Here is an 11,528-nt window from a genome sequence, read left to right as displayed (position 1 = left end):
TTTCTCTTGCTTCATCCCTCTGTGTAGCTGTATTTAAACACTGCACCTTTATTGTTATTATTCAGGAACGCAGGCCACATTCAGGAGCTATAGGTAGGGGCTTCCTATGGGGTTCGGGCAAAGTGAGCCTCCCCATTGCCTGCACTCTGATCCTTTTAACTGGAAATGCCAGAGATTGGACCTGGGGGCCTTTCTGACATGCAAAGCACAGACTCTCCCGCTGAGCTGCGGCCCTTGCCCTCGGCTCTCTGCTAAGCCAACGTTTGGCTTCCCCACCATCTTGTGTCAAAACAGCCCCTGTTGGCTGTCCCAGTGCAGTGGCAGCCCAGCCCAGGGCTCTGCCCTCTCGCCTGCCTGTTAAACGTGGGCAAAGGAAGCCTCGCCAAATTGCATACGAGATCGTAACCTGAGAGAAGCGCGGTGGCATTGCTCTAGGGAGGGTCCTGCTGTTATTAAATCTTGCCAGTCAGCCAGAGACACTGTGAGGCTCTCCTGAAGAACTGAAGTGATAAGTGTTGCTGTTGCCCTCATGCCACCCCTGACAGTAACAGCTGCTGTTACCAAGCCAACGGTTAAAAGCAGGCGGGGGGGGGGGAGAAAAAACCTTCCTGGAACACTAGCATTAAAAGTGCAGAGATTTATTCTAATGGATTTTACTACAAGCTCTAGAAGAGAGTTTGTGTAGCTTTTGGGCCTCTTGGCTTTTTATTAGCTACTAGTCCAACAGCAACTATTACTTCCAGCTTTGCCTCCAGTTCTTCTTCCTCTTCTTCTTCTTCTTCTTCTTCTTCTTCTTCTTCTTCTTCTTCTTCTTCTTCTTCTTCTTCTTCCTGAGCATTGCTGCCAGATGCTTTCTTCTTCCACTAAGCTCATCTCTTGTGCCTTTACAAAGCTCCTGCATGATCAGAGTTGTTAATTCAAATAATCAGTCTTACTTTATTGGCAAATATGTACATTTACGCAAACTGCTCACTTGGATCAGGTAAATAGCCCATATTTTCCAGTCCTTGTCTTGGGGTAAATCACTTTGGCTCTGTTTTTACATTGGGGAGGTGGCTTCTTCAAATGTTGTTAATGTGGGTTGATGCAGAAAACATTCTTCAGGAGTTGGGATAGATTAATTTTGGTTTTTCTCTGTTTTTCTAGTCTTAAGTTCTGTCCCCCACATTTCCACATTACTATGTGAAATTTTGTTTAAAAAAAATCCTCAGGAAAATTAACCAAGAAATATCAACCCATGCAACCATTGGATACAACTCAGAGTGGTATTGGCCCATGTGCTGGGGCAGAGCTCCCCTGACAGCTTACCTTGATGCATAGGAGTGGGGCAGTGGTGAAGTCAAGTTTGTGTGGATGCAGCCTTGACAATGTTGCCTCCCTGGCCCACCTCACTGCTGCAACAGCAATGCCAGTGTTGGGTGGGCACAGCTCTGTGGCTTTGCCTCCCTACACCAGACACTACTGACTCCAAGACTCTAATGCACACAAATCTCGATGCATGCACATAAAGAGCAAGGCTGCATGTAGTGCAGAGCTGACATTTCATAGCAGGGTTGATAACAGAGTGCAGGACAACCATGCTTTTCTAGTGTATCTTTAACTCAGAGAAACAGGTCCTTATTTGCATTTCAATCTGTGCAGAAGAATCTGCTGTGGACAAAGCAGAGTGTTCTGGAATGTGTAATGCAACTTTGCTAACCTGGCACCTGCCAGATGTTTTGGACCACAGTTTCCATGCAGTTGAAAACATCTGGAGAGAGCCCCAGGTTGGTGAAAGCTGGTGTAATATACAGTGGTACCTTGGTTCCTGAACGGCTTAGTTGTTGAACAAATCGGCTCCCAAATGCCACAAACCCAGAAGTAAGTGTTCCGGTTTGCGAACGTTTTCCAGAAGCTGAATGTCCAATGCGGCTTCCACTTGAGTGCAGGAAGCTCCTGCAGCCAATCGGAAGCTCCGCCTTGGTTTTTGAACAGTTTCAGAAGTCAAACAGACTCCTGGAATGGATTAAGTTTGAGAACCAGGGTACCACTGTAATGGGGAGAGGGGAGCAGTGATCCTTGCTGTAAAAGCTGGGTTTTTGCAACAGTATTCCTATCTGCATCTGTAAAATGTTGCAGTGTATCAGTGTTGCTGCATTCATTTGGAGCTCTAGTTACCTCTTCTGCTTCCAAACTGACATGAGTTTCTTCTCACACTCTTTTTGTCATGGTACAGGTCCTAGCTGGTCTGAGGAAGAAGCAAAGCACCTCTTGGTTATTTAACCTAAAACGAGCTAGTCTGGTCTAATGTTGGTGTGTAGTGATGTTAATGCAAATACCTACACAGCTAAACCATGGACCTTGAAGGCTATGGCAAACCCTCCCAGCAGTTTCGACAGAGGGATTAGGCATCTATAGAAAAGAAAGTCAGTAACTGCCAGCTAGCTGCCACCAGTTTGTGACTGCACCAACATTTTGTGACAGGTGGGCCTTAGTAATTTTCAGTCCTCTCAAGTGGGCGCTGGAGATAGAAGATTTGAGAGCTCCTGGGTTACAGTGTTGGACCAGGACCAGCAAGACGACTTGATTCTAATCTGAGGGGGTTATAGTCAACTAAGTCCTACTCAGAGTAGACCCATTGATATTAATGCACCTAAGTTAGACAAGCCCATTTCTCTGAGTAGAGCTAGCAGCAAATACTGCCTCTGGCTTCTAAACTCTGCATTGACAGGGAACTCACCAAGTGACCTTGGAGCAGTCTCTCTCTCTCTCTCTCTCTCTCTCTCTCTCTCTCTCTCTCTCTCTCCTATTTTATGAGGTTGTTGTGAAGATAAAAGGAAAGAAGGGAGAGGACCACATAAGGCACTGCAAGAGCCTTGGAGAAATGCTGGTAGAGAAAGGTAATATATATAAACCACAGCAGCGCCCACCATAAATTATTCTTTTATGTCTGCTGTGATCATATTTGGCTCTCCTTCCAATAGTCTCCAAGTCCTCCACAAACCCCATTAATCCATTGTTTAATTAGACTTAAAGCACACTCTGATCCTTTACAAAACAGCTTTGTGTCTTCTTCATGCTTCGTGTTTCAAACGGACAGGTTACAGTTGCGATGCTGATAAGGCAGCATAATCTTTCTGCATGCGCCTCCCGTGTTGCTCGAAAACCCATTTTCACTTGTTTTCTTTCAATATGAATAATTTTGGGAGCTGGTTTTAAAAGAAAAATGCTTTTCCTGCGCACTTGCTTATTTTGTTGTCGGTGGCTGGAAAATTAAAGTACAAGTGCTTTATCTACATTACAAACACTATCTCAAAGTGCTGGGGTGCTTTAATCTATCTTCCAGAGTGTGTTTTAGTTTATTATTCATGCTTGAAGGGCTTCATCTCAATACTTGCATGAGTTACCATAGGCACGAGGAGCCAGGGTGCCCTCACTATAGAGGCTGGGGCCAAATGGAAACTGATGTCATCTGAAGTAGACAGGCAAGTGACACATAAAATTCAACTCTGAGATGATTAACAGAGAGATATGGGCCTGCTTCTTGCATTATGTTTTAAAGACACAGCGCACACTCTTGGAAAGAAAACAGAGAATGGGCCTTTTCTTCAAGTTGGGATATGCCTGCAGGGAGGCCTTTATTAGGTTTGGATGTCTATCTAAGGCACATTGAAACCTTGCATCTCATGCCATCATCTGGTCTCTTTGGCTTGGAGCAACTGAAGACATCACAGGGAACTGCCCTGTCAGACCCTTGGCCCATCTTGCTCAGGACTGTCCTTATTAGTAACAGCAGTTGTGGGTTTCAGGCAGGAATTCCCCCCAGCCCTGTCTGGAGAACCTGGGGTTTGAACTTGGGACGTCTTAATGCTGCCCATGTTTTCAAATAAACAAATAATAATAATAATAATAATAATAATAATAATAATAATAATAAATAATTTATTTATACCCCACTGAATGATGGGGGTGGAGACGCTTCTTCAGATATACTGGACCGAGGCCGTTTAGGGATTTAAAGGTCAGCACCAACACTTTGAATTGTGTTCGGAAACGTACTGGGAGCCAATGTAGGTCTTTCAAGACCGGTGTTATATGGTCTCGGCAGCCGCTCCCAGTCACCAGTCTAGCTGCCGCATTCTGGATTAGTTGTAGTTTCCGGGTCACCTTCAAAGGTAGCTCCACAAAGAGTGCATTGCAGTAGTCCAAGCAGGAGATAACCAGAGCATGCACCACTCTGGCGAGGCAGTCCGCAGGCAGATAGGGTCTTAGCCTACGTACCAGATGGAGCTGGTAAACAGCTGCCCTGGACACAGATTTGACCTGTGCCTCCATGGACAACTGTGGGTCCAAAATGACTCCCAGACTGCGCACCTGGTCCTTCAGGGGTACAGTTACCCCATTCAGGACCAGGGAATCCTAAACATAATTTTCCTCCATATATTCAATAAACATTTTCCCAATCTTCTTTAAATGTGTGTTCTTCTGGTTCTCTTACTCTATATGTTAGGTCCGCAAGCTGCACATATTCCATCAATTTAAGTTGCCTTTCTTCTTAAGTTGAGACTTCACTCGATTTCCATTTTTGGGCCAACAAGCACCAGCCGCAGTAGTGGCATACATAAATAAAGATCAGGGGACAACCTTTTTCATGGTATTGGTCAAGGCACATTGCAAGTGCTTTTTGTAGAAATCTAAGAATTGGCCTGGGGATTGCATCAAAACACTGTCTTTCCCTCGGTTCCTGCACTGTAGGAATCTAAGGAAGTATGTATCACTGGAGGAACTGTGGTGGTGAGCCAAGAGTATATATGCAATACAGGTGGCAACCATTTTGCAAGGGGTTTATGTTCCTGGCCCCTGCATGTGTCAGCGGGGCACGCATAAGCCCGTCCCATCATGCCCCCGTATTGGCCCATTCTGCCCAGCCCCCATTCTGTCCCTGTTTGCCCTCTTCTGGGTACAAACGGAACTGCACAGCAGCAGTCACACGTCAATGGGAAGTGTACAAAATAGTCTATACAAACTTATGGAAGTTACATATCCAGTTCAACTAGCATGACTTCTCCCAAAGAAATGTAACTTAGTGAGCTCTCTCAGGGCAAAACTCTATCTCACATTAGCTACATAGGTGTGCCTATTTTTATCTTTGCAAACTGCCTAGTGACTATTGTAGTTAAGTGGTACATAAATTGTTTAAATAAGAATGGTTTAAATAATAATGGAAATAAGAAGAAAAGGAAGAAGGAGAAGAAGAAATCTTATATTGGAAGGAAAACCAAGTCAGGCAACATCCGTCATCCGTACAATTACCAGAGACATCTCCCACTGCTATTGCCTCTTTGGTGTCACAAGAAACAAGAGAAAAAGCTGTGGCACAGTGCTACAGATGAGCACCCTATGATATTTCTTCTTCCTCACTTATGCAAATAAACTGTTCTAGCCATCCAATCAGGAAACATGTTGTCCTGCTATCTAACCTTCTTATTGGCACCCAATTCAAAGCTACAACATTTCATGTTCCTTCAAGGCAAATTGCACAGCTGATTTGCAACAGCCGCTGCCCCAAATGCGCACCGTGGGGAGACACTTGCGTTCAACACAAACACAGCTAATTCCTACATTGATGTGGCTGCCTAGAGACATTTAGTGAGAAGTCAGTTCCAGTGTGACTTATTTCCTGTAGATATGCTCAACAACCCAGTAATACTCAGGCCTCTTGTGTTTTACCCTTCCAACATAAATTGTATGGAAAGGGTAAATGCTGACCAAACTGAGTGCTGAATCATGGCCAAGAGGCAATCCGAAAGAAGCGATGGAGATAGTTGCCTGGAAGCATTTACTTCCCGTAGGTACATAATCACAAAGCTCCACCACACAGATATGGCAGAGGTTAAGAACTGGGCAGGCAGATGAAGAAGCGGGAGCCAAATGCCAAGAAGATGAAGGTGGTGGCCATCTGGCTGCTCAAAGCAGAAATCAGAAGATGACCTTGGTAGTTCTACAGCAAGATATACGAATGGGAAAAGAGGTGACTGATTCAGCAGATGGATTCTGTTTGACTCAGAGAAAGGACGGGAGGGAAAGTAGAGAAAGGCAAGGGAAGAAGCTCAAGAAGGAAAAGAAAAGTAGGATAGGGTATAGGAATGAAAAGAGGCTAGGAGCCAAAGAGGTAAGGAAGGCTGTAATTGTCAGCTGTGGGCTGATGGCTGCTTTGAATGTAGTGTCCTTATCATATTCTATTCTGTTCTATATAGGTTTCCCGAACATGGTATGAGGGCATTTTTTTTTAGCCAGAACTCACCAGAACTCACCGGCACCTCTCAGGTGGGCGCCATTGCCATTACAGTAATACCTCATGTTACGATAGCTTCAGGTTGTGTGTTTTCAGGTAGCGTCCTGCGGCGACCCAGAAGTAACGGAATGGTTTCCTTCCGGGTTTTGACGCTCGTGCATGCACAGACGCACAAAATGATGTCACATACATACACAGAAGCAGTGAATTGTGACCTGTGCACACGCAGACGCGGGTTGCATTTTGTTCAGGTTGTGAACGGGCCTCTGGAACAGATCCCATTGCAACCAGAGGTACCACTGTTTAAGCAAACAAGGGAGGCACGCTTGGTGAGTTCTGGCAACCCCTTTTCTAGAAAAATAACACTGCATGGTTCCCTCCAGATATTTTGAAGTACGACTCCCATCAGTCTCAGGGCCAGTGCTCAGGATTGATGGCAGTGGTTGGCCATTGGGGGTTGGGAAGGCTGTTCCACACTGAAGTGTGCCAATAGGCTGTGATTTAAATTAGGGCAGGGACAGTGAAGAACATCACTTCTTTCTGGTCAACTAACTCTCTCCCCCCACGGAAGGCCTGACATTACTCAAGATCTCTCACAACGATCACTTTCCACCTGCCATTTTCTAACAGGATCAATCGTAACACAGTGAAGTATTGAAATTCTCTTAAGTTCATTTTGTTTTTATATGGCCAAAGTCAGCATGTACAACCAGTGCCATTAAAAATTGATAATTCCACATAGTAGAAAAAAGATATCAAAAAGCATAATTTAATACATCCTCACTGGAAATGTTATGAATTGCGCATGTCCTCCTGCTATATGCCCAATAAAGCTAATTATCACAGCTGTCTACTTTTAAAAAGTTATCTTCACAATCAAAATAATTCTCCCTCCTTCCCCAATTCTCTCTTCTTCCTTTCTTTAAAGAAAATGAAAAGTGAGAGGTTTATCATCCTCCCTGGTAGATAGTCAGATGCAAAGCACACATAATTCAATGAAAGAGCTGTTTGAAAGTTTGTGAGACTAAAGGCTTGGCCTCACATACACACGCATTGCTTGATAACGCCCCACCCATCACTAGGGATGAGCAAATATGCCAGTTTTGGTTTCTCTGAATTTCTCATTTTTTCCAACCTTCAGTCCAGTTATTCTCATTTCCACATCAGTTTGTGAATTCTTCTTTAAAAATAATACTCTTGAAAATTTGTCAGCAAGTGTAAATTTCACCTAATATATACATTTGTGTGCAATTTTGCCTAATATGCACATAATTGCAAGCAATTTTCCCTGAATACAATGTATTTTTGCATGATATTTTCACCAATACATGCATTTTTATGCACAGTTTGCATTAGAACAGGATTTTTGTAATATTACTTGGGTGAGGAACTGCTTTGCAAAACCCAGAGAATGGTGAATTTTGAAAGATGACTGTTTTGGAGCACATGTTCTTTCAGGAAGTGTAAAATAGGTAGATTTGCCTTTAGATGCAAACTGAACTGAATTTATCCCCCATCTCTAACTGTAACCTGCCTGTACTGAACAATATTCTTAATTTGTATGTTACCCAAAGAATGCGAGCTTTTTATTGGCTGAAAGATAGATAAATGGACCAGATCCAGGAGCTCTTGGAGGAAACTGATTTTCTAGATTCTTTTCAATTGGGATTTAGGCCCGCTTTTGGCACAGAAACAGGTTTGGTCACCCTACATGGTGACCACAGTCAGAAATGAGACAGGGGAAATGTGCCCTTGTTAATTCTCCTCGACATCTCGGCGGCCATTTTGATCCCATTGACCATGCTATCCTTCTGCAGCAGCTGTCTGAGTTAGGAGTGGGTGGCACCACTTTGCTGTGGTTCCAGTCCTACTTGGATGGTTGTTTCCAGAGAGTGATGCTTGGGGAGTTTTCTTTGGCCTTGTGGAACCTTCAATGTGCAGTTCGACCTGCAGCCATAAATGTGTGAACTCAACATAAGAAGTGCCAAGTGTTCAATGGAGAGGGCTTCACACACCTCTGAGGACCATTTGCTTTCTATCCAGCTGCTGCTGCCTGAACCCGAGATAGAGAAGGCAAAACTTCCTATTCAAAGAAGCATCAAAGTGCTCTGTTGCTTCCTCAGATAGGGTAACCAGATACAAAACCTTGAATGGTTGTGGAGAAGAAGGCAATTTGGCAGCTGAAGCTTGTTGGCAGAAGTGGCTGAATAAAACAGTCTGAATCCGGAAGGTGACGTGCTTGGCAAACTTGACTGAGTCATAAACAGAGAGGCTAAACAAAACCATAGCAGCAAGACTGCTGCAAACAACAGTTTATGAAGTCTCTTGACTAAGTATAGCCAGACAGCACAGCAGGTCAGGCCAGGTTTCTAACAGACTGAGTTCTAACGCAATTCTAAGCCAAACCATGTCTGAGTGGGGAGGTTGCCAGAGAGGAGACCACAGTGGCTTTGGTCCTCCTCAGGTTGTGCTGCTTGGCTATGAGCTAAGGCATGGTTTGGCTGAGTGTGCTGTCTGAACCTGAGCTCCTGGTCTGTCTCGCTCCGAACAAGCCACCAGTTGCAACCAAGGTTGGTTCTTGGCTTTGCAGCTTGTGACAAACCACGAACTTACATTTGGATGACATGATATGCCAACTCACTCTAAGCCAAATCACCCCAACACAGGTTACCCTACAAATTTGAGAAAGATTGCAAGTCCTCTCTTCTACATATCTGCTCAGAAGTGGCTCCATAAAGAAAAGAAAGAGGTGCAGAGCCTTGGGCTAGTGTAGCCGGGGGGGGGGGAGAAGCAACCTGGATCTCCCTGTGCAGCTGGAACAGAAAACTAGAAAGCCCCCCCCCCATCCACATGTGCTCTGAGAGAGCTCAACACAAGGCAATCAGGTAGAGTATGTAACAGACTACTTCGTGAGAATTACTTTGCTTCTTCTAAGTACAGGCTTGAACCTCCCCAACCTGGAGGTGGCTTTGCCTCCTTCAGTTATGATCAGAAATAGGTCCCACAACAGTCCACTGTTCAATAGTTCCCTCCCCCTATCTGATGTAGTAAGCATCCAGCACATTTTCTCTGCTCTTCTGTCAGGAGTCCAGTCCTCAGCTTGATCACACAGCAAGCTTATTAATTACAAAGGATGATTTATTGTCAAAACAACAGATAGCTCCGGACACAGATAGCTCTAACACAGCCTCCCGGCATCATCAATCACGATGACCCTTCTGAAGACCCTTTCCGGTTACAGAAGATATTGAACTTTCTCACTTTGTGCCTCTTGCTTTGCTTCGGGTCGAACAGCCCTCCCCTTAGCCTACTCTTAGGAGAGATTTGCTCAGCTCCAATCTCTTCCTGTTCTGACAAACTGCTTCCTTCTCTGTTCACGCCAGTTTGCACTTCTCGAGAGGGCGTTGGTTGGGTTCTGGCCTGCTCTCAGCCATTCCCTTATCAACCGCCATTCCAAGGGGGTGGGGGAGTGGGCACTAGGCGATGCTTATCCTGCATGGCAGTTAACCCTCTCTGTTCCTGGCTGCTTTCTTCAGCTGGTTGCAAACCTTCCTTGGGAGCTGGCTCATTCATGCCATCTTCACAGGTGAGAGAAGAGGGGAGGAAGAATTCAAGACCTATGGGTCATCATGGTGTCTCGGAGTGGTGGCTAAACCTATTTCTGATCATAACTTCTGGTTTCTTTCCCACAATAGATTGAGTTTTTGCTATTATATTCTGCCAAATCAAAATACTTGTAAGGCAGCAGATGTTGTGTGGGTGAGAAATCACAAAGATGTTCTTTAGGCTTTTCTGCAACTCAGTCTTTTCAGGCTCTCTTTCTCACTCTTTCTGAGACTCTTAGGCCCAGGCCTGGCCTGAAGCTCTAGATCCTTTATCTGCTTCATTGCAGAGCCTGGGCCAATAACAACCACAGGGGTCTTCTCTTCCACTGATTGTCCATTTAGGCACTGCAGGAGTCCCAGGTATTGTTGCTGTGGGTTCCCTTGCTTCTTCGTTCCAGCTGGTTAAGGCTTCGGATAATGTTCAGTGTGTGTTTGCAAATGTACGTGTGTATGCGTGAGTGCATGCACATTCGCGATCAGGACGAAGCAGAACAGCAGGCACTGTGAGTGGCAAAGCAAGGTGTGGCTACAATAGGGATGGTAGGGCAGAGGTGAGCAGGAATCTCAGCTAAAGCATCCAACCTCTGCTTAAAAACCTCCAAGGAAAGAGAGTCCACCACCTCTCGTGGGAGTCTGTTCCACTGTCAAACAGCTCTTACTGTCAGAAAGTTCATCCTGATGTTTAGTTAGAGTCTCCTTGCTTGTAACTTGAATCCAGTAGATCAGCAAGGGTTTCCGATTCACAATAGCAACAAGAAAAAAATCTTTACTCACCTAAATTAGGTAGCTGAAATGAAGATATCTCACCAGACATGGACTTTGGCATGCAGTTCTGCTACTGAGAACAAATTCTCAGGTGCAGAATGTGCTCAGAATCCCCTTGTTAATTAATTCTGGTTTTCTGCGCGTGACTCTGGTTATTAGATTCAGGGGTTCTAGTGAAAAAGCAAAGGAAATCCCAGGTAGAAGCCTGTTCTAGAGGATGAGGCAGAAGCTTCTTCCCAGGCCAGTTGGGATTAATGGGGCCTATAGGACATCTCCATCAGGCAAGACATAGGATTTTAGTACTTGTCCATTTCACCTGTTTCATTACTGTGACTGCAAATGACACACGAGGCACCTGCAAGTTTCTAGAGACTTTGTAGAATAGGAATGGCACAGCTCAAGTTTATCCCATAGTGACACTGTTCGGCCCCCTGTGCAAATAACAAGTGACTAATCTAATCATGGACCTCTGGAGGTTGCTGTCTGTTTGCCTCGTCCTCCTCTACATCATCAGGCATATGGTTTCTCCAGAGTGGTTGTGAGACTGAACAGCGTTCCCCAACACACACATACCAAGCGGAATGGCATTTCCTTCTTGGAAGGGTGCTTAAGATGTAAGCGAATACTACTGCACTAAACAAATGATGCACTAACCCCCCCCCCCCCATATAAGAGGATATAAGATGTAAGCAAATAGTAGCTTACTTGCCACCAGACTTAAGTTACTCCCCTGAATAAGGGAACACAAGATAAAGGGTCCAGCAAGGTGTTAATTTTGGGATGGGTGTATGCACCCCTCCCCACCCAGCATATCCACAATGTGATTGGGTTGAAAATGCCAGCCTGTGTTCTCCTCTCTCCTTTAATCCCAATTTACACCTTCT

This window comes from Podarcis melisellensis, assembly GCF_964234715.1.
Source record: "Podarcis melisellensis genome assembly, chromosome: 2".
NCBI classification, from domain to species: Eukaryota; Metazoa; Chordata; class Lepidosauria; order Squamata; family Lacertidae; genus Podarcis; species Podarcis melisellensis.
This window is presented reverse-complemented; position numbering follows the sequence as displayed.